General features: G+C 37.7%; 1 protein-coding gene across 2 annotated transcripts in view; it reads right to left on the reverse strand.

Moving 5' to 3' along the window:
• Positions 1–24,662, reverse strand: part of LOC107044012 (arginine kinase) — a 167,973-nt gene that overhangs the window by 67,738 nt on the left and 75,573 nt on the right. The window lies entirely within an intron of this gene.

Consider the following 24,662-nt stretch of genomic DNA (forward strand, 5'->3'; position numbering starts at 1 on the left):
TCTCCCTCCGTTCTTACCTACCCCTCCATTTCTCCTCTTCTTGCCGCCACCCTCATTTCATTTTTATTACTGTTTTTTTTTGTTTTTTTCAGAGAGGAGATCGGTGGAAGGGTGGTATGGGCCCACACACCCACAGAGTTCAGTGGATCCGGGCACTCCGAGAGGAGACCAAGCGGATGGAGGCCGAGAGCGAGCAAGCTCTCGACTTGTACGACGTGGAGGATCTCTGGGACCTCCACATCCTCGTCGGGGACGGCCCTCTCCAGCCAGACCACAGCGCGGACAACTGGGACCTCGAGGAGTGGGAGTGAGGCTCACAGCCGCCGGGAGGGGACAAGAACCACAACAACAACAATAATAACAATAATAATAATATAATCTATTTTCTTTTTAAAAAAAGCATTTTTTATAATTAAGGTTTTTGAATAAAAAAAAATACATTATATATTCCTCTTCTTCATTTCAAAAATAAAATACCTCCAAAAATTTACTTCCCTTCAAATTTAAGCGAATAGCAAAAAAAACTCGTATCGTTTGTTTTTTTCATTAAAAAATTTATTCTTAAAAAAATTACATCTAAAAACTTACATTCAAAAATTTATATCTAGTTTGAATTTTTAAAAAATGGTTATTAGTTTTTTACGCAAAATTACAAAATAAATCTCAACTTGACTAAAATTTAAAAACTTAATCTAGTTTATATCTAGCAGAAATTCTAAAACTAAATCGTACGTCTAATTCTTAACACTAGGTCTTACATCTAATCCCTAATCGCTACCTCAAAAACCAAAAATAGTTTTCATTCGTCGGGTTCGATCGCGCGTCGTTTTATCTTATATCCGTAGGGGAGGGTTGCAGCGCCATTATTAAGCCTTCGTTTTGGGCCCGTCGCACGGATAATCTTGCTCTCGGGTGTGGTGATGACGTCATGGTACATTGTCCGTCGTATAAACTTTTAGTTGATCTGGTAAGGCTGTACCTTATCGACAACGAGGGCACGAATCGAATCGTAATGAATCTGTTTACGTGTCTCGTAATTAAGCCTAACCCCTTTTAGTTTACTAACTTCTGCGATGGTTCCATCCGGTTTCTTCACACGATAAGTATAAAATTTAGGACCACCAGAGACGAAAGACTTAATGAAAGTCCTTTCTCCGTAACCCTCTACTCCATCGGTCAAATCCCGTAGAAAATTCCCCAGTGGTAACTCGTTATTTCCGTCGCTCACGTAAATAACCGAGTCTGTACCATAATACAAAACGCGTTCTTGCTGTTTTTCTAAATAAGAATATAACTTGGGACGTGCGTGAACTGTTGTATAAGTCGCAATAACAAGATTGGCCTTGGTAGACAGTTTCGCAGCTTCGTTTAAATGTTTCCAGGACATGAAGAGGGTCTCGTTATCGACAGGGACAAGCCCTGTCACTTCGATTTCAGGATTGAACATTATGTTGGCAAACGCCTCATATGTTCAACTAATTGCCTTTTTCGTTGAATGTTCTCTCTCCCCAAATTTACCCCAGACAGTTTAAACAAAGTTCTGCTACTGCTCTCAAACCAGCATTCTTTTGAATTTCATCCTTGTCCAGTTTTATACTTTCTCTCGCCTCATATTCAGCTATATATCTATCCTTTGATTCACCATCTGTGCATTCTGCTGGCCAATCGGAAGCCTCTTGTTTGATTTTTATGAAAGTGTTTATATATTCGGCAAATAAACCTCCTGTTCGTGTCACAGGATCATAACGCGTTGTTATTTCATACTCCCAAATTTCACTAATTTCCAAAATCTTATATCCCACCTCTACTGCTTTACGAAGCTCTGGGGCGACCCAAGGCCCCAAAAACTCGCGGTCAGTGGGGTCATCATGAGGACAATTGTCTTGCACTAGACCTTCGCAGCATGACCGACAGAGAGGGAACAGTAGCTTACCGTGTGCTTTGACAGGTAAAACTGGATGAAATAATCGTCGCGGTGGTAAAATGCGACATTTTACAAGCCCTTGTATCCGCCAAATATCGTTATTAGGGCATATGATCTGACAATCGTCCCCTACATGCATAGTGGGGTGACCGATGGGGAAAATTCCCGTCTTTAAAACATATGGATATAACGAACAAACGTCGACATAGCGAATTTTTTCATTCTCTTTAACATCATAGTGTGTTACGGTATTTCCCGTGCGGCCACCGAAAAAAACATCGCGCGGATCTAAGGCAATAAACGTTTGCTGATCGATGTTTTCAACGAAGTTTGACAACTTAAAATCTGTCTTTTTTGTTCAATAAAATCGCATTCCCAGATTTCGATGACTTCGTAACCCAAGTTTCGCAATTCCCGGGTAATTGCTCCTGTTCTCTCATATCGACTGTCTAATGTATCCTTGTCGCTCAACTCTTTATCTCTATTAAACTTGAAACACCGTGGATAACCGTGCCAATAACACCCGTGAAATTGATACGCATATTTTTTATTATTTTCAACATCTTCCCAATAACCATCTAGCCGATGCCCTGATTCGGTCCTGTGTTCTGGAATACGCCGGGCGTGTATTATTCGATGATTCTCACAATGCTTGCGCCATAGGAGCCATTCAATTGCTATTTTTGACTGTGTTTTTCCTTAACGGTATCCTCCCTGAGAAATAATACCTATCTGTTTTTCATTCAAGAAATTTGTTTGAAAAATGCCCATACAAGTCGAAGCAATCGTTACACACTCTGTAAAAGGGCAAACATTTTTAGCGTTCATAATTAATTTACGAAACTCCACACACGCTCGTCTCGAAATTGTAACGTCTGTAAAGTCTACAATGATGGAGAATTTTTTCACCAAAATTGATCTCATAGTTTTCTGCTATTCGTTCATTATACCAAGCTAAGAATTTTTCTAGATCTTGCACATTCATCGTGTTTGCACCAAAATATTTCTTATCGGGTATAGGCCCTACGTAGTCCTGATTCTCTTTTTTATTGAAAAAATGTGGAACATAACCTTTTGCAATATCCCCCAATGCAAAAGCCTTCGGCAAACAGGCTAGTGCCGTGTGGAAATAATTTGAATGTAAATGTAAACACCACTAGGCCCTGGAAAATCCTTTGGGTCCATCATTCTGAACAACTTTTCGGAAACTGTGGCTAAGTGAGAAAAAAATCAGGCTATATTTGAAAAAGTCAGTGTCCTACTATTGGCCACGGGGGGACAAGTGTATATCTCCAGTATTTTATCTATACACGCCCACGCGTATTGTCCTTGACCAATGAAGTAATAGCGTCCCTTAGTAGGTTAAATGCTTGGGGCCTTACGACACCCCCTGCCGTTTTGAAATGCATACTACTTTTTGAATATCTTATAAAAGTGTTTAAAATGAGGAGTTTTTACAATCTTTAATCAGACGGCAACATGGATACAAGGTGGAAACATCCCTTCACTGCCATGATTTGTGGACCGACAGGTTGTGGGAAAACATTTTTTGTTAAAATATTTTTGGAAGAAATTAAGGAAATGTGTGATACACCGATTGAAAAAGTCATTTTCTATTATGCTGAATGGCAGAGTGGATATTCGGATTATGAAGAAAATTTTGTCGAAATTCGAGAGGGTTTACCAAGATCCGGAGATTTTGATGATAATAAACCAAAATTGGTTGTTGTGGACGACTTGATGCGTGAATCATCGAATGGTGTAATAGTCGACTTATTCATAAAAGGCATCACAAAAATCTCAGTGTTATGTTTATATCTCAAAATTTATCCCACCAAGGAAAAGGACAGCTATTTCATTGAATACAAATTATATTGTCGTATTAAAAAATCCTCGAGATCGTGTACAAATAGTACATTTGGCTCGTCAGATATACCCAGAGAACCCAAAATTCCTACAGGAGGCCTATTTTGACGCTACATCGGAGGCTCATGGATATTTGTTGCTTGATTTAAAATAGTCGACTCCTGAAAACTGCAGATTTCGTACCAATGTATACCCTAGCGACCCCTATATTTATATTCCACGGAAGGATTACAGTATAAAACGCTCATTGCGGAGTGTACTAGTCGTTCGTGTGAAATGGCAAAGACAAGTCGCTCTGGAAGCGGCTCTGTTCGCAAGTCGCTTGGAGAAAAGAATACTGCCTTATTACAGGCACTCATTCACGCTCCCTCTAGGTTATGATCAGCAATAATACAACACGCTAATAAAGATTTGATTCATTGCATTTTTGAGTGTGCTCTGAATTTGCTGCACGGAAATATTCCTTTGAAAACTTGCGAAAAGTCAAAATTGTTCAAACATAAAAAACTTTTGAGGAAGTTGGCTGATGAAAATCAAAGTTTATCCAGCAAGAAAAAAATCATCAGAAAGGCGGTGCCTTTTTACCCATGTTATTGGGGCCTCTTATAAGCGCACTCGTCTCAGCAGTTGTATAACAATGGAACATACACGAAAAATGATACTTGTGCCAGAAGACAGTGTGGAACGGCTAAAAAAAATTCTACACATGATGCTCACCGTGTTTTAACTAAATTAGTTAAAGAAATTCAGCCGTCAGCTCAAACCCCTGGTATTGTAACAAGTCGATTGGATGCTTAATTATTGGAAATTTTAAATTCGGAAAAACCGAAGGACGATCATGAAAACTGGAAATTGTATAATAACGTTCTGAGGAGGTATTTGTTTTATACAGAACAGAGTAAGGTACCTGTGCAAGAAACGGAGACCCCCGACGAGACGGAGTCCGGAGAACGATACGATCCAAATGCTATTGTGGCTACTGTACCTGCAGTATACTAAAGAAAAGCCTCAGGTATACTTGAATATACTGATGCCGTTGACACTAGTAAAAGACTCAAGCGGGATGCAAAAGGACAAGTGACTTTGGACGGGATATCATTAACTGGCATTAATATTGTGGATCTCATACAAGATGTGGTTAGAGCACGGAAAACATATTCAGCTAAAGGATGAGAACATTTTGCGATGTATCTTCAAAGTCTAAATGCACCTCGGGAGTTGCTGGGCAATCCTAAATTTCATCAACCCCCGCCTGCATCACTAGATATTAAAAGTCGAACAGAACCTGAAATTTAGAAGGACGAGGACTTTATAGATGAGCGTCATACAGGGAAAGGTGATACACCACGCACCTCTCTTATACATCGTACGCGTAAAAACATGAAAACAACACGCATAAACCCTCCTTACGAAGTGAAGGACTCTGGACTATCATCATGGCTTCCATTTTAAACGAAGAAAAACTACCAAGGACATATTTTAGCCCTCCAGAGCCGGAGGCATATACGGGGGCTAGAAATATTTTGTCAAAGTATAAAAAAGAAATACCTGAAAATGGAATGAAAAACTGGCTCAATTCCCAGAATACTTATACACTCCACAGACTCATCAGACGTAAATTTCCACGGTTACATTATACAGTGACAAACATTGATGATGTATGGGAGGCTGATTTGGTTGAGTTGAGATCACTAAAGACATATCATGATGGCATTTCATATTTACGTGTGGTCATTGACGTTTTAAGCAAGTTTGCCTGGGTCGAAGCATTGAAGGACAAGTCGGCACCGCAGTTACTCGAGGGCTTTAAATGTATAATGGGCAGGAGCGGTGGTCGTGTGTCTGTTTGTATACAAACTGACAAAGGAAAAGAGTTTATGGCTAGCAGTGTCCAAAAATTGTTCTCTGATGAAAAAAATCAATTTCGTGTTGCGTGTAATCCTGACATAAAAGCCGCATTCGTGGAACGTTTTAATCGGACATTGAAGGAATGCATGTAACGTTACTTTACACATAGTCGAACATATAAATGTATGGATGTGTTGGAACAAATTGTCGACAATTACTAACAACTCGAGACATTCATCAATAAAGATGACACCTGCGGCTGTGAGTATCGATAATGCTCCATATGCATGGCGTAATATACAAAATCGGTACAAGTCGGAGAAATCTCGTAAAGAAACTTTTAAATACAAAATTGGGGATTATGTGCGCATCAATCGAGCGAAAGACATCTTTGAGAAAGGATATGAGACTAATTGGAGTAAAGAAATATTCCAAATAACGAAAGCAGTCCTCGAACAATCATTACCAATATACGAGCTGAAGGATTTAGCTGATGAACAAATTGAAGGATTTTTTTACGAGTCAGAGTTGGTGCTTGTCAATAAACAAACGAACAAGGATGAATTCGTAGTTGAACATGTCATACGCTCTAAAGGAAAAGGAAAAAATACACAAATTCTTGTTCATTGGGAGGGATATCCTGATAAATTTGATTCGTGGATACCGGCGTCAGAGCTGCATGTCATTGCAAAAAAATGAAGAGGAACGAATTTTATATGGTGCTCCCAAGCAACAGCAGCATGGACTATCATCCCGATAATACAGCATCAAAATATACAACATTGCTCCCGAAACAAGTTGAGTTGGAAGGAGAATGGATTGTGGGCCTAAGTAAAATACAGCTTCCTTGTAATTTTTTACATATACGTGATAGAAAAGATGCCTCCATCAACTTTATTATTAGCGGAAAAGACAATAAGGGCAAGGCAAATCTACCACAAACATTTTTTCTACCTACTGCGGTTTTCAAGGATCTGACGGATCTCGTGGGTTTCATGAATAACTTTGCACCCTTGAAGGATCATATAAAATTTGAATATTCTAGCCAATAAGGCTTTGTGAAAATTGGAAGACATTGCACCTCCAAAACATGTGGTATCGTGGTACACGAAATTAGACTTTTCGGATAAATTGGCTGATATGTTGGGGTTTGAGAGGCGCGTGCATAGTTTCACGAACGCAAAGCCGTATTGTGAGGGATATCTACCTGCCAGTCTGTACCCTATGTAACAGGTTGTTATGCCCCAAATAATATTATGAAATTCCTCTGCTGATTTGGATAACATAAAGTGACGAAAGTGGCACGTGTTATCCGGAACAAAATGAGGTCGAATGAGGACGAATGTCGTTTATACGTGAAGTTTAATTCACGAGTATTCGACGTTATTTTATCGAGGGCCTCTTTCGTCGAATTCTGCCCTTCCTCGGTAGTGCAGCTCGAGCAGTCGGTAAAGAAGCTCTCAACAAGAGAAGGCACAGAAAAAAGTTGGGTCCATGATGCGTGGATCAGGATATAAAAGAAAGCGTAAACGCCTCGCATCTCGTAAGCTCACTGGACGCGGGTCTGCCAAGACATCCAAAACCAGGAAGAATAAAAATAAGAGACATATTCCAAAAAATAAGGAAAAAGGAGAAAAAGTGAAAAAAAAATCCAAGAGGAAGACTCGCGATTTATACGATATTTTCAACTAATCATCATGTCGTTTCTACATTCACACTCTTTCGCGTGCGTGAAATCGGAGCTCGATCTGTTTACTATACCCTCGACCCAGATATGTATTGAACATTCTCAATTTGTTTACTATAATCCTGTGTCTACTCTATCGGACGACGCCCCAATCGAATTCATCGTACCAGGCCATGGAGAAGAATATATCGATTTGGCACACACTATAATAAAAATTCGAGCGAAAATTTTCAGACCCGATGGCACTGCTGTTGTTGAGGATTCCGTCGGTCCTGTGAATAATTTTTTGCATTCAATGTGCAACCAAGTGGACGTATATTTCAATCAAAAAGTTGTTACGCCGCCAAATAACCTCTACGCCTATAGAGCATATATTGAAACATTGCTGAACTATGGAGAAGATGCCAAGTCCTCGCATCTCGGAATGGCTCTATGGTCAACTGATACCTCTGGCGCTATGGATACCGCTGCAGTTGTGGGCGCTGATGTGAAAAAAAATAAAGGCCTAATCTCTCGACAAGTATTTACGAAAGGTGGAANACTATGGTCAACTGATACCTCTGTCGCTGTGAATACCGCTGTAGATGTGCGTGCTGATTTGAAAAAAAAAATGGCCTAATCTCTCGACAAGTATTTACTAAAGGTGGAAGACCGTTTGATCTGATAGGAAATTTGCATTGTGATGTTTTCAATCAAGATAAATTTTTGATGAACGGTGTAGAGCTACGTGTTCGTCTTATCCGCGCAAAGGATGAATATTGTCTCATGGACGATACTACACTTAATTATAAAGTAAATATTATGGAGGCCTCTTTAATTGTTCGACGCGTGAAACTCAGCCCTGGAATATTGATAGCTCACGCTAAAACGCTTGCAAAGACAACTGCAAAATATCCCTTGACCCGTGTTGAGGTTAAATCTTTTGTTCTGCATAATGGAANCGCCTCATTGATTGTTCGACGCGTGATACTCAGCCCTGGAATATTGATAGCTCACGCTAAAACGCTTGCAAAGACAACTGCAAAATATCCCTTGATCCGTGTTGAGGTTAAATCTTTTGTTCTGCATAATGGAATTATGGGAGAGACGATAGATAACGAAATTTTAGGCCAACTGCCTAAAAGAATTATACTTGAATTTGTCGACAATGCCAGTTTCAATGGAGCGAGGAAGAAGAATCCCTTCAACCTACACAATTTCGGAATCAACTTTTTATGCCTCAATGTCGATGGACGCCAAGTACCTACGAAACCCCTGCAACCGAGTTTTACCTCTGACGGGTGTTTAGATGTGGAAGCTTTTGATACCTCATTTGCGGGGACTGGAACGCATTTTAGTGACCATGGAAATAACATTTCTCGTCTAGTATATTCCGACGGGTTTTGTTTATTCGCCTTTCACCTGACTCCCGCTTTATCTGCAAGTTCTACCGGTCATTGGAATCTCGTAAAGTGTGGGAGTGTTCATATTGAAGTACGATTCAACAAAGCATCAGAGCAAAATGTACATTATTTCTTATATGCTGAATACGATAATTTGTTAGAAATTGACTCAACAAGACAAGTTATTGTCGACTACAGTAGCTGAAAAAGAATACTAAACTATTTAATAGAGGTTCACCACACAATTACGTTAGTTGCATCTAAACGGCCGAGTAGGTGTCACACCATAAACGCTTTCTGCCCGGGTCGCAAGGCCCCGACAATTGTCCTGCGTACCATCGTCTTATGAATATTTTTGAGCTCCTGAAGTTACTACCACATACCGATGCATCAATTAGAGGCGTCTACCCTGTTGACCGTGTTTCCTGGAGATGGTCCCGGCCCTGTGCAATTATCATCAACACCGATAACCACAACCAAACACGGAGCCACTGGGTTGCAGTTTACCTCGGTTCAAATGGACAAGAAATCTATTTCGACAACTTCGGAATGCCGTACTTCGACACAAGAATCGCTCAGCGCCTTAAGCGAAATTGCCCTGTATATGAACGGAGCCAGAAAAGATTCAAAGATATATCGTCTGATGTTTGTGGCCAGTACTGCATTACTGTGCTTCACTGATCGTTCAATGATCGGTCGGTAGAGCTGCTCTATAGGTCCCACACCGTGATAAATAATTCTTCAAAGTAAACCTCAAATAATCTATGTCAACAAAAAGTTGAAATACATAAGGGAGAATGTATCCATAAATTGAGGAACATAAAAAATCTCAATATATACCATATGTATCAGATGAAGAATGTCACAACATTCGAGAAATAAAATCAAGAAAAATAAATCCAGAGAGACACGGTTGGATTTATTGTGAACGTGTGCGGAGTGCGTTGGGTGATCGGTGGGCGGGAAGGGGGTGACGGGAGGGGGTGTAGCGCCTCGCTACATCCGCACTCACGTGTCAATACACGGACGCAACAACGCGTGCAGTTGAGACGATTGGACATCAGTGACATCATCGCTCTCGTTCACTCAACCGTCTAATGTATACTTCTCACGCGCACCTATTGTAACGCGTTTCCGAATTCGCACCTTTTGCAAATATTATATTCAGTCTGGCGCTAACCGCCTATTACTCTGCAACCCGACTTGCTCTCCACTTTTGTATATATATTTCTAGACGGGATTGAATAAACGACAATTGAGACAATTAATTGTTTAGTAGTGGATTGATTAAACTTCCCGACAACACCTCAATCCCTACATTGGTTCCAATACTGGTTGGGGTCTGGGTGAGAGACAGATCTCGACAGAATCTCAAAGGGAAGCCCCGTCTTTATTCGACAAAAGTGAAAACTCCTCGCAACCGCGTGCATTCATCATCGAAAGTTTTTACCCGCGCATCCCAGTGAAGTACATCCATCCTGGTGATCATTCACGCATCCTAGACTTTCCAGTGCCGCACATTCCGCGAGTTTGAGTGTTAAATTTAATTCCCCACGATAGAAAACCGTAAAATTTCGTCGCGTGGGTACTCAACGGCATTTTCACAACGGCGTCTCATGAATTCTAGAACATTCCAAGCGTCCGAGCGCCAAGCCTTGGTTTTGCTACGTCCTTGCGAAATCAAAACAACTGCCAGTGGTCGTGCACTAACGTCATGAGTGCGACGATTTTATTTTTGTGTTATGGTGACGAGTGCCAGCATATTGCTGAGCACCCAGAGACGTTGCGCTATGCTGGTGGTAATAAAGACTTCTAAATACTTTATTTTTTTCTCTCACAAGCGTCGATTTTATTTCATTTCGGATAAACTGTGAGATGACAACAACCGCGCTAACACAAAGACAAAAACAACGGTAACAACGAGCAGCTGGAGTATAGTGACACACTGGCATGAGGGAGAGAAGAAAGTAACCTCATGCCACTCTTCTCCGATAGCAGCGTTGAGAACATCGGGCCGACTCAACGAGCTCATCTCCGCTAGAGCATCGTCGAGAATCACATACGCACGCAGGCATTACCTCTACCTTCAGGAGTGATGGACACTTTGTTGGTACGAGGCACATCAACGTAGCGAAAATGGACACCGCATCCGCGGCACAGGCGCAAGAGGCTGGTCACCTCAACCGTAGTCTTCGCATCTACACACGCCAACAGGATTTCACGGTCATCAGGGGATCTGGACCCTCGCCTACGATACGCGGCGACTTCGCGACATGAGGGAGAGAAGAAAGTAACCTTATGTCGAACTTCTCCGATGGCAGAGTCGAGAACATCGGGCCGACTCACAGAGCTCATCTCCGCCAAACCTCAATGAGAACCTCGCCCTCTGGAATACGCGACGTCACATCGAACGCCGATAGACGTCTTAACCAGGGCATCACCTCTCTGACACATCATCGAGAGGCATCGCACACACCTGCATACACACACCATCGCAACACACGGCGAGGCTAAGCAAACACACCACTCCAAGCTCGCGACCGTCTCAACACATCAGCAACCTGGGGAGCAGCCCACGCCTAGCAGAAGCTAGGGTGACGCAGTCACCTCCGTCATAGAATTTTTTTTTTTGAGCACAAGCTCACCCGTGATGAACGTATCAATTTTTTAATTTGTTTAATGTTTCAGTTTAGAAAAACTGCGTTTTTCACTACGAAGGGGAGTGAAGGGGAGTCATGTAGCGCCTCGCTACATCCACACTCACGTATCAATACGCGGACACTACAACGCGTGCAGTTGAGACACTGATCTCTATATAACTGGATAGCTGATCCCTATGCTCCCACCACTCTCAAAGTGAAGCGAATTGAAGTGTCAGCCAGCGCTGCCGTATAGTAGCTCAGGTACTAAAGATGACGTCAGTGCGCATGCGCGCCGCAGTGGGGGCCCCGTGCTCGGAAAATTGCCGTGGAAACATTCTCCGTCCCATGCGTCATTATGACTCAGTCATAACCCCCAAGTCCGCTGGACACGTNTGCCGCAGGGGGGGCCACGTGCTCGGAAAATTGCCGTGGAAACATTCTCCGTCCCATGCGTCATTATGACTCAGTCATAACCCCCAAGTCCGATGGACAAGTCGGTTGTTTGTTGAGCGGTCTCCAAGGAAATTATTTTGTTTTGTTGATAAAATGGTGCGGTGTCATTATTGTGGAAAAACGAAGGAGAAGAACAAAAATTTATCTTTTCATCGGTAAGTATATAACAATAGCTACTCAATTTCGTGTCGTTTTTAAAAATAATAATTACATTTATACATAAGTATCCACGTTTATATTTACGTTATAATTAATTGACTGTTTTTATTAAAAAAATTATAAAAAATTTTAATTTNTCCACGTTTATATTTACGTTATAATTAATTGACTGTTTTTATTAAAAAAATTATAAAAAATTTTAATTTTAATTTAATTTTAAAATTTTAATCAAAAAATTTTATAAAAAATTTATACACAATCAGCATCATTCAAATTACATTTTTCAACATATTATTTTCTTTTCAAACATCTCCGTTTTATAAATAAATAATCAATATTGTTTAAAAAACGGTCATTCATGTTGTATCATGTGTCAAAAAATTTCTTCATTTTTTTTCATATTTTGCGTCAAAAATTCCGATTTCAATCTTTCTTTACAACAAAGTTATGGACTTTGNCAATATTGTTTAAAAAACGGTCATTCATGTTGTATCATGTGTCAAAAAATTTCTTCATTTTTTTTCATATTTTGCGTCAAAAATTCCGATTTCAATCTTTCTTTACAACAAAGTTATGGACTTTGACATAAGACAGTGGGTTAAATCCTGATTTTTCAAAATTGATTTTTTGAAAAAACTAAAATGTCAATTATCTCTAGCAAAAAATTACGATTAAAAAAATCTAATAGCATTCTTTGGCGATTCTTTGTAGTTTTTAAAAATTCAATTTTTTCAATTATTAACGATTATACAATTCATTAATAATACAATATTAATAACAATTGTACTAATTTCGACATTCCTCCATGCTTCGACTTCCTTTCGCGTTTATAGACAATGTCAGTTTTCACTGATTATTAACAAAAGTTCGTCTGTTATTCTGGATGTCCTACACGGTAAAATATCCTATAATATTTCCCAATGCTCTCGATAAATTTACCACTGCCCCACTACCTGCAGCTGACACGGACATGCGCACTAGAGAGAATCTTAGTTCGCTGACTACTATCCCGAGGCGCTGCGTACCTCTCTAATAAACTCACTGGCTGCCATAGGGATCGGCTATGCAGTTATATAGAGGTCAGTGAGTTGAGACGACTGGACATCAATGACATCATCGCTCTCGGTCACTCAACCGTCTAATGTATACTTCTCACTCGCACCTATTGTAACGCGTTTCCGAATTCTCACCTTTTGCGAATATTATATTCAGTCTGGCGCAAACCGCCTATTACTCAACAAGTCGACCACCCGATTTGCTCTCAACTTTTGTATATATATTTCTAGACGCGATTGAATAAACGACAATTAAGATAATTAATTGTTTAGTAGTGGATTGATTAAACTTCCCGACAACACCTCGATCCCTACAGGGGGAGGTGGGTCGCACTGAAACTGCCCATTTACACGAATCAAATGGATCAGTATTCCACCCCGTGCTACACAAGAATAATCATAGAAATGAAACTATTACAGTTCTATACGATCTGTGACAATTTTTATAACTTATCCATATTCTACAAACATCGACAAAATCTCCGCCCGTCAAAACTTCTCAATAATTTTCCCTTCTACTGAATGGAAAATTGTTATTCTCAGTACACCCAAGAATAAAAAGAAGTTAATAAAAGAAAATATTCAATAAAACAGTTTTTTTTGCTTCAATTGCGTCAAACAGTCTTTTTTTACTGTTTTATTTTGCCCCACCGTTTCATTCTTTCCTAATAATAAAGTTTTGTAGACACAAGTCAAAAAGTGTTTTTCTTTTCTAATTAATTTTGGAGTTTCAAGGGAGAAAATGCACATTTCCAAAGTTCCAATTTGTCCGGACTGTGGTATTACCCCCACTCCTTCCTGGACTGACTCAGGGGGCCCCAGTCAGTTGGAGGGGACCGTCATAAACGCTTTACGACCGATATAATGGGTCTATTCTATCTATTATATGTTCGGTATGTGGGTTCAGGAGATGCGATCACTCGATAAGCATCTCTTGCCCTTCCCTGTTCTATACTGTCGGACTGAGGAGATTGTTGCCCTGAGTGTCAGAGGTGGGAGACAAGGATTGCAGTGGGGATTGGGAAAAGTGAGGGTAAATTTGAGGACCACAATCTCCTCAGTTCAACCATACTGGCTCTTACAAAAGAAGTAACCTCGGGTCTCGGCCCGAGCCAGCCCCCCTCCACTCACCAGCACACCCCCACTCTTACTCGCGCATGCGTTTCAGCCTTCAGTCATATCCCTCCGCGCCACTAATCTCTATAATAACTGGACAGGCCATCTTTACGGCTCAATGCGCCGAAAACCCGTAGACTTGAATAGTCCATCAGCGCCTCCCATTGTTGGTGTAGGAACTACGTGTTGTTCCCATGGGCATGCGTGAGTAGTGCATCATGCATGAAGAATAGAGACCAGGAGGCCGAACTAGCGTTTTCTGATCCGAGACCATACTCGGGGTAATGAAGTTGTTATAGGTGGTGCTTCAATCGCTTTTCTGAATGGCAGTAGTGGGGGAATGCTGCCTGTGCAGTGTGTAGGTGTATGAAAATAACGTACTGAATAATTTCTGGCCTTTAAATGTTGATTCATTTTTATACGAACTACTTTGTTGAGTGATTGAATATCGCAAAAAATTGATTACATGTAGGCAATGACTTCCACGGAAGGGGGAAGCATTTTCTGTACAAGTCAACTATAAAAACTGAGATGTCTGACGTATTTCTAGGTTAGTGTTGATTATCGTAAATAAAATATTAAATACTCATAAGTTGAAAACAATGTAATCATGATATTTGTCCGTTATTTCCTTATGTGGATTCTGGAGAGCCCACTAGAATGTCAGTCAGTGATATCAGTCAGTCTAATGATATCAATCAAAAAGAGATCCATCATGACCAGGAGCATAATTGAATCGACACCAATCGCCTAGGATTTCGGATGATTTCTACAATTGTACATAAAATTTTTTATGAATGATAAATTAATTGCAAATAGTGAATTTGATGATTAATTGTATATAATATCTGAGATTTAATTGTATATTCAAATTTTACAAACCATTATATGTTGAGGATTAATTGTAATTATCAATTTTATATTTTCTCAAATTATGGAGTATGTAACTAGTGTGATATTTAGTTTTAATGATTTACATAAGAATTTGAAAATGGTCAAGAGACCCTCCAATTGGGCAGCAGTCAAACATGACGAATATGTCTTATTTGTGAAAATCTTGGAAAATGGAGAAGAGAGGAAAAAAATTGTCATAGACGATTCTCTAAATAATGAATAATGATCATGTAAAATAAACTGATTGTAAAATATTTAAATATTCGAACGTATATTTATTTATCCAATAACGTAACCGTTAAGAGAAGTATTGAAAAGTAAAAATGAGATTGAATAGAAAAAAATCAATCTAATTTAAGCGAGGGGGCGCGAAGCGCCCACTCGCTAGTATAATATTATTATGATAATATCATAACCTTTGGTGTTATTTATTTGGTGTTATTTGGTGATAATAAAAACACGAGCCCATATGCCTTATTCCGAACTCTCTCTGCATTTGTACCGGTCTTGCAGTTCGGAAATGAACACACCGTTCTCATTTTTGCTCCTGCACATTAATTATCTTCCCGAAAAATTATTTTGAATTTCAAACAACATTTGATAACAAATAAAATTCAGAGATAAACTTTTCTACTAACACAATTGTGCGGAGTACTATATATACAAATTCTGAGTAACGGAGATAAAGCGCCCTCTTTCACTCCGACGCAACTATTTCAAGGAACCATGTTTGCTCGCGTATTCTGAGGAATCGGCCATTACAGTTCGGCCTCCTGGTCTCTATTCTTCATGGCATCATGCCACGTGCAAGGTAGAGGGGGGGAGTAAACTGCCTAGTCATTTTCCCGATTCCGGGACCTCGAAACATTCGTGGTAATTTGTGAGTAGCAGTGTATACATCTCCAGAAAAAGCGCGGTATTTTGTAGCAAATATATAAAATACTAGCGCCGCCGTGGTTACTTTCAATTTTGGAAAGTAATCGACAATTTTATGATTATTTAGAAAACCTGCGAACTTCCTTCAAGTTCCTATAATTCATTCCCTGCGATGGATTCTCCATTTTTTCACCCGTTGAATCCGAATATCAAGGTCCCCGAGTCGAATTCCTGAGAATTTTTTTGTTACTAACAAATTATTGATAAACAATTGATATCTCGGCTATTTCGGCCGGAAAAAACTTTTTCTATAGAATTCGCGTGTTTTCGAAGAGAATAAGTCCTTGAATATTTTTCCGTATTTGCAACGGTTCCACCAATATAAATTCATAAACCGGATTATTTTTTTCTAATAATTTGTTTAAACGAAAGATGAAAAAAAGTCGATTTTTAATGGGAAAACTTTTTTTTCTGAAGATTCAAGATATTTCAAGGACGGTTAGTCCTCATGATAATTCCCCTCAAATCAACTGTCTGTTAAATAAAAAGTGATAAACAATGACCAACGAATTTATTTATCATTTTTCATTCAACAAACAGTCGAGTTAAAGGCAAAAATCATAAGGACTTATCTTCACCAAAATATCTGCAATATTCAGAAAAGAAAATTTCCTCAATGAAAATTGATATTTTTCGTCTTTTGTTTAAACAAATTGAAAAAAATTAACGAAATAGATTTTTTTATAAATCACCCACTTATCATATAAAAAACCCAACTACGTGAAATGCAAAAAAAAATTTCAGTCAACATTTTCAGCAAATAATATTGAAAAATACTTTAAAATCATTTGTTCATGAAATTTTATTGATAAAATCGCTGTAAATACGGACAAATATTTGAAGACTTACCCTCATTGAAATCACGTGTGTTCTACGGAAAAAAAATTCTCATCGGAAAAGTTGGCTTTCCAATTGTTTATTAATTATAATTCGTTAACAACAAAAAATCTCACAGGAGTTTGACTTGGGAACCTCCATAATAGTATTCAACGGGTCAAAAAAAAAGAATTAGGTGGAAAAAATTTTTCGCCCTGAAATTTATGCATTCCCCCCCCCCCCTTGCATTACTATCTCAGTTGAGATGAAGGGGCTCCCTTTCATATTTATAATACACAACATATACATCAATTTACCTATCGATACGATAATGTACTTGTATTCTATTTCCGATAAGAAATATTTTTTGAAATTCGCGCTCATTTCCCTAGCAATGCCATCTGTTGATGATCTTATCGAAGCTTGTTCTCATGTTCGAGTTTCGAGATCGACTTTTTTTACAATCGATTCTCATTCAAGTGCTGTTCGAGTGCTCATTCGAGATTCTTGATGCTCTTCTTTATATATAAGGATCTCATCCAGATAGTTTTGAAGATGGTTCATTGTGAATATTGCAAAAAAACCTCTACGGAATGGAAACAATTGTCTTTCCATAAATAATATGTATTTATGCACGTACGAAAATGTTCATGGCCACGACCATGGCCTTTGCCATGGCGTTGCCATGGCACTGCTGAGGAACGTTGCCATAGCATTGCCATGAAAAAAAAAACTTATAATCAAATAATCAAGTAAGGGAATTTGACCCTCGTAACCTTGTTGTATCTTGTAACCCTTATAGCCCTTATGACCTTAAAGGTCCTAGGGGGCCGTAGGGGCACAAAGATCATAGGCAATGGCCATGGCGCCGCCATGAACATTTTTGTACGTGAAGTAACCTATTTAGAATATCGAAATGAATGAAAAATACCAATGAATTTGTAAATATTAATCAGTCAATATTAATGAATGAATAAATTTGTAAATATTAACATCTGATTAAATTATAGAGTAATTATTTATGCGCAGAAAATTTACCAAATGTATTATTTTCAAATGAATATTTTCATTAAAGAAAAATTTATCGTCTAAAATATTTTCAACATAACATCGTCAAAAATACCTGGATGCGGATTCCGGTCTGAGTTTTTTGAAAGTAATATAGGGGAGGATGGGGCAAAACGGCCCCCTTTGAATCGTCAATATTTTCCGATTCAATAATCCGATTGGGATGAGTTAGAGCTCGTTTTGAAGAATGAAAAATTATCTTCAAAATGAAGTTGAAACTGCGAATTTTCACAATGTCATTCACAAGTTATTGACAATTGAAGGGGGGCCGTTTTTCCCCACCCTCCCCTAATATATATAACTCAGAATAAAGATTTGCCCTAAATTCAGATGCACCAAAAAATAGAACATAACTACAAAATCACATAAAAATTATAAATGTCGATTATATACATAAAACTCAAACCAGACTCAATGCCCTGGAAATTTCCCAAATTTACCAGGTCAGATTACCCGTTCCTCTTGCCAAGTGTCCACGGCCACGCATGCACAATAACCTGTCATTTAATTCCTCACCAACATTTGGCGGCACTGAGTGCGCCTTCAATAGACCTTTTCCTTCCGGAAATCTAGAGGAAATATTTATTTCGTTCATTCAATAAAAAAATCTCCGAAAAAACCATGGAAAATTCTGATAAATATTGAACTTTACAATGATATCCACTTGAGCGCTCAAAAACCATGATTTATATGTAAATTCGATGAAGTGTCCGCAAACTCTAGGGGAATTAACATGGGAAAAAAGTGTCCGCAAATCTAGTGACTCTCAGAATGAAAAGGTCTATTTCTCCATTCCGCGTAACTCAAGATAGTCTATCCAGTTAGTATAGAGATCAGTGCTCCGCGCGCGCCAACTTCGACCGGCATTTTTAATTCTATTCAAAAAAGATCCAAGCGGGAATTGACAAAAAACTAATTAAGGATTTCCAAGTATCTTTTATAGGTTCATACAGACCACACTATAGGTTAAATTATTTTCAATCATCAAATTGATTAATTAACGTGCATGAAAAAAATCTGAAAAAAAATCATGAATATTGAGCGTCATTCACATAATATTTTGCACCGAATTATTATTTTTAAAACATTTTTTGTTTATAATAAATGAATGAAATTATTTAAACTTTCGAAAACCTAATTTTTTTAGGCATGAAATCGATTGTTGGTAAAATTCTTGATATGAATAAATTTGTTACGATTCCAAACAAAAGATATTTGTGGTGAAAAATTGACTGTTTATAAATTATTCATAGAAAATGCTAGAAACTTTCAAAAATTTCAATTTTTCAATTATTTCATCAATTTTCTCTCTAGACTGCACTTTCTTTTTTTTTTCAGATTTTTTAAATGTTTTCTAACGGTTCCAAATCGAGATTCAAATTCATACCTGCAAAGTTTAAATAATAAAATCATTGTAAAATGTCCGAAAACGTAGGGGTCAATGGGGCTCCAATGAAAACTCTGATGTTCGAGTACAAAAATATATAGAAAAGCATTTCCCTGGAGAAATAATACCCAAAGTGCTTGGATATCCTTAAAAGCAGTGTGAGTTGGAACAAACTAACAATAAACTTAATAAAAATTATTATTTATTAGTATATATAACCATCCTTTATACTACTATGAAGTATTTACATTCACGACCAAATGAAAGCATTCTGCGAGGAACTCCTACAATTGTCTAACTGTGGAGTAAATTTACTCCCTACTTAAATCTGCATGGTTCTTTATTCTTCGATTTATTTGGTTAACAAGCCTTGGTGCAACCGACCCATGGAGCTACTGAATTGTCAAACAGAGCAGTTTTAATTATTCAGTTTGAAATATAATTTTTTTAGTAATTTCCTTTTCATCACGAAATATTTAAGAAAACTTTGCAGAAACAAATAGAACTCAATAACATCAATATAAACTTCATGAAATTAGTTTTTCATGTCTAAAATAAGTGGAATAAATTCAACATATTGAAACGTGCATGGGTGTAAATAAATAAAACATTTATTAAATATCAATCGGGCAAACCTGTTAAGTTATCTGTAAAAAACTAATTTCATGAAGTTTACATTGGTGGTATTGAGTTCAATTTGTTTCTGCAAAGTTTTCTTAAATATTTCGTGATGAAAGGGAAATTACTAAAAAAACTATATTTCAAACTGAATAATTAAAACTGCTGTGTTTGACAATTCAGTAGCTCCATGGGTCGGTTGCATCCAAGCTTTGTTAACCAAATAAATCGACAGAATAAATTTAAGTAGGGAGTAAATTTACTCCACAGTTAGACAATTGTACGAGTTCCTCGCAGAGTGCATTTATTCGGTCGTGAATGTAAATACTTCATAGTTAGTAGTATAGAGGATGGTTATTATTCGACGTCAAATGAGAGAATCGCTGACCCTCACCCTCTTGGAAATGAATGGCGATTTTTTCTACGATCGGGGAAGTTGAAGAACTATCTCTCAAATTTTTTCAGATTTTTTCGGCAGCCCAGTTCAAACATATGATTTTTTTTCATATTTTTTCTTTTTTTCCAATAACTCGAGTTCTATTTATCCGATTTTGATTTATTAAGCGTCAAAATTTTCCATTTTTTACCGCCTATACGACTATTTTTAGTAATTTTTATTTCGATTCCTAGATGCTCATAAGAACGAATTTTTTCAAAAAAAGTTGAAAAACTTGAATTTCGCAGATTTCGTCACGGTTGATATTCAAAATTTTTTTTTCAGTAATTCTCATAACCAAAATAAGTATTTTGAGCTGTCATTCAAGTTGGGCATCCTCTTGGATCTCTGTTATTTTTAATGTTTTCTTTTGGAAATTTCGCAAATTTGTTCAAAACACCACAAAACTACTTCGATTATGTATCGAAAAAATATGCAATATATAGGTATACAATCAAATTCACTTCATACTGTCTATAATCAAAGTTAATCAACGCCATTTTGAGGTGTTGCGACCAAATTTACGGAATTCCGAAAAGAAAAAATTGAAAATAAAATAGATCCAGAACGATACCCAATTTGTATGATGGCTCAAAATACTTGTTTTGATTATAAGAATTACTGAAACAAAAATAAAACAAATCATCCATAACGTAATTTGCAAAATTCAAGTTTTTCAACTTTTTTATTGGAAAAGTCGTTATTACGCGCATCTAGAGATCGAAAAAAAAATTTCACTAAAAATATTCTTATAGGCAGTAAAAAATTCAAAATTTTGATGCTTAATAAATCCAAATAGGATGGATAGAACTCGAGTTATTGAAAAAAACCGGAAAAACGAAACAAAAATCATATCTCCGACCTGGGCTGCCGAAAAAATCTGAAAAAATTTGAGATATAGTTTTTCAACCTCCCCAATCATAACAAAAATCGCCATCAATTTCCAAGAGGGTGAGGGTCAGCGGTTGGCTTATTTGGGGTGGAATACCTCATATACTAATAAATAATAATTTTTAGTCAGTTTATTGTTAGTTTGTCCCAACTCACACTGCTTTTAAGGATATCCAAGCACTTTGGGTATTATTTCTCCAGTGAAATGCTTTTCTATATACTTTTGTACTCGAACATCAGAGTTTTCATTGGAGCCCCATTGAACCCTACGTTTCCGGACATTTTACAATGATTTTATTATTTAAACTATGCAGGTATAAATTTGAATCTCGACATGGAACCGTTAGAAAACATTTTAAAAATCTAAAAAAAATAGAAAGTTCAGTCTAGAGAGAAAATTGATGAAATAATTGAAAAATTGGAATTTTTGAAAGTTACGAGCATTTTCTATAAACAATTTGGAAACAATCAATTTTCCACCATAAATATCATTTGTTTGGAATCGTAACAAATTTATTTATACCAAGAATTTTACCAACAATCGATTTCATGCCTAAAAAAATAAGGTTTCCGAACGTTTAAATAATTTTATCCATTTATTATAAACAACGAATGTTTTAGAAAATAATAATTCTGTGCAAAATGTTATGAGAATGCTGGGTTATCGTTGAGATTATCCAAAAATATCTTCGAAACTAAGGGGGATATCGAATTTTTACGAAAATTTGGGGGGTAGGGGCGAGTGGGGTGTGTGTGTTGAGAATTCGCAATAGAAAAAATTGAGTTGGTCTTTTTTATAAAAATATCTCCTAAACTAAGAGAGATAGCAATTTTTTACCAAAATTTGGGGGATTGGAAGGAGAGGTTGTGTATTGAGAATTCACAACCAAAAAAATTGAGTAGGTGATTTTTTTGAAAATATCTCCGAAATCTCTTTAATCAGAGCCCCGATATTCGGCAAGCAGATATTGGGCAGATGTTTGGCCTTTCATCGGGGACCTGATGTTCGGCGAGCAGATATTGGGCCGATTTTTGGCCTTTCATCGGGCCCCGCTATTCGGCGACCGGATATTGGACGGATGTTTGGCCGTATTGAATATATCGGCAAATCCTGCATGGGGTTGAATGATTGAATTTAGTTGAAGTTTAATTAATTATTGTGATGTACTGAACGAAACGTTGATCTTACAAAGACTGGTGATGTACTTGGTTACTAGTGAGCTAGGTGAGATTCAAGGAGCTACTGTACTCGGTGAGGTGCAATGTAAGACTAAATTTGGGGGTTTTCACGATCGTCTGACCGCTCAACCGAAGGTTCTCGATGGTGCTCAAGTTGAATGTACCGGAATTTTAGTCGCGTTTCTAACAAGGTCACGACAAAAATTTTTTTATCTCTTTTAGATTCTGAGATATTTGTCAAAAACTGACCAGTAGTCAAAATCGACTTAACGCGGATTGCCGCTTCGCTACTGAATTTACATTTTTTTTGTATTCTCGCAAACCTCCTACGCTCCATATCTCTTGAACAAATCCCCGAAATTTACATAGTTCTCTCATAAATTATTTTTCAAACCGTCGTCACTTATGGATTCCCATTCAGACAACAAACAGAGAAAAAAAGTGGATTAGCTTTAGAAACTAGTTTCTGGATGTTAAAAACTCCTGTTGTTAAGCTTTATCCTTGGCGGGATCATAAAAGTTGACCAATTTGGGGATTGTTTTTAAAAACCGATATTTTCTAAAACCAATGCTGAATTTTTCTTAATTTTAGAAAATTTTCAAATTGAACTAAAAAATTGTGGCCGAGATATTTAAAGGGCGTAAGGGCCCCGTACATAGGGAGGGGAGCCCAAATATCGGAAATTTCAGATGTGTGGAGGGAGGATTTTGCAAAGACAGGGAGCGGGAGAAGTTGTGAATTGAGAATTCACAACCATAGAAATTGAGTCGTTGAGTTTTTGAAAAATATCTCAGAAACTATGAGAGATAGCGAATTTTTACGGAAATTAGGGGGGGGGAGGGCATGCATTGAGAATTCACAACCAAAAAAATTGAGTCGGTGAGTTTTTCGAAAATATCTCCAAACTAAAATTGGAAAATTGGAAAATTGGAAAATGGGGAAAAATTTTATGTAATAATTAGGGGGGAGGGCGTATTGAGAATTCACAACCAAAAAAATTGAGTAGGTGATTTTTTTGAAAATATCTCCGAAACTAAGAGATATGGCGATTTTCTATGGAAATTTGGGGTGGTAGGGAAATAGCGATTTTTTACGAAAATTTGGGGCGGAAAGGGGGGACGGTGCATTAAGAATTCACAAGCAAAAAAATTGAGTCGGTCATTTTTTCAAAAATATCTCCGAAACTTAAGGCGTTAGCGAATTTGTATTAAAAAATTAGGGGAGTAGGGGGAGGCAAGCTATATTGAATTCTCGATGTATAACACACGCCCTCCCCCCTAATTATTACATAAAAAATTTTCCCCATTTTCCAATTTTCCAATTTTAGTTTGGAGATATTTTCGAAAAACTCACCGACTCAATTTTTTTGGTTGTGAATTCTCAATGCACGCCCCCCCCCCTAATTTTCGTAAAAATTCGCTATCTCTCATAGTTTCTGAGATATTTTTCAAAAACTCAACGACTCAATTTCTATGGTTGTGAATTCTCAATTCACAACTTCTCCCGCTCCCTCTCTTTGCAAAATCCTCCCTCCACACATCTAAAATTTCCGATATTTGGGCTCCCCTCCCTATGTACGGGGCCCTTACGTCCTTTAAATATCTCGGCCACAATTTTTTAGTTCAATTTGAAAATTTTCTAAAATTAAGAAAAATTCAGCATTGGTTTTAGAAAATATCGGTTCTTAAAAACAATCCCCAAATTGGTTAACTTTTATGATCCCGCCAAGGATAAAGCTTAACAACAGGAGTTTTCAACATCTAGAAACTAGTTTCTAAAGCTAATCCACTTTTTTTTTCTGTTTGTTTTCTGAATGGGAATTCATAAGTGACGATGGTTTGAAAAATAATTTATGAGAGAACTATGTAAATTTCGGGGATTTGTTCAAGAGATATGGAGCGTAGGAGGTTTGCGAGAATACAAAAAAAATGTAAATTCAGTAGCGAAGCGGCAATCCGCGTTAAGTCGATTTTGACTACTGGTCAGTTTTTGACAAATATCTCAGAATCTAAAAGAGATAGAAATTTTTTTGTCGTGACCTTATTAGAAACGCGACTAAAATTCCGGAACATTCAACTCGTGCACCATCGAGAACCTTCGGTTGAGCGGTCAGACGATCGTGAAAACCTCCAAATTCAGTCTTACATTGCACCTCACCGAGTACAGTAGCTTCTTGAATCTCACCTAGCTCACTAGTAACCAAGTACATCACCAGTCTTTGTAAGATCAACGTTTCGTTCAGTACATCACAATAATTAATTAATCTTCAACTAAATTCAGTGATTCAACCCTATGTAGGATTTG

Source organism: Diachasma alloeum, unplaced genomic scaffold (assembly GCF_001412515.2).
Source record: "Diachasma alloeum isolate Michigan unplaced genomic scaffold, Dall2.0 Dall_scaffold_00659, whole genome shotgun sequence".
In the NCBI taxonomy this organism is placed as follows: domain Eukaryota; kingdom Metazoa; phylum Arthropoda; class Insecta; order Hymenoptera; family Braconidae; genus Diachasma; species Diachasma alloeum.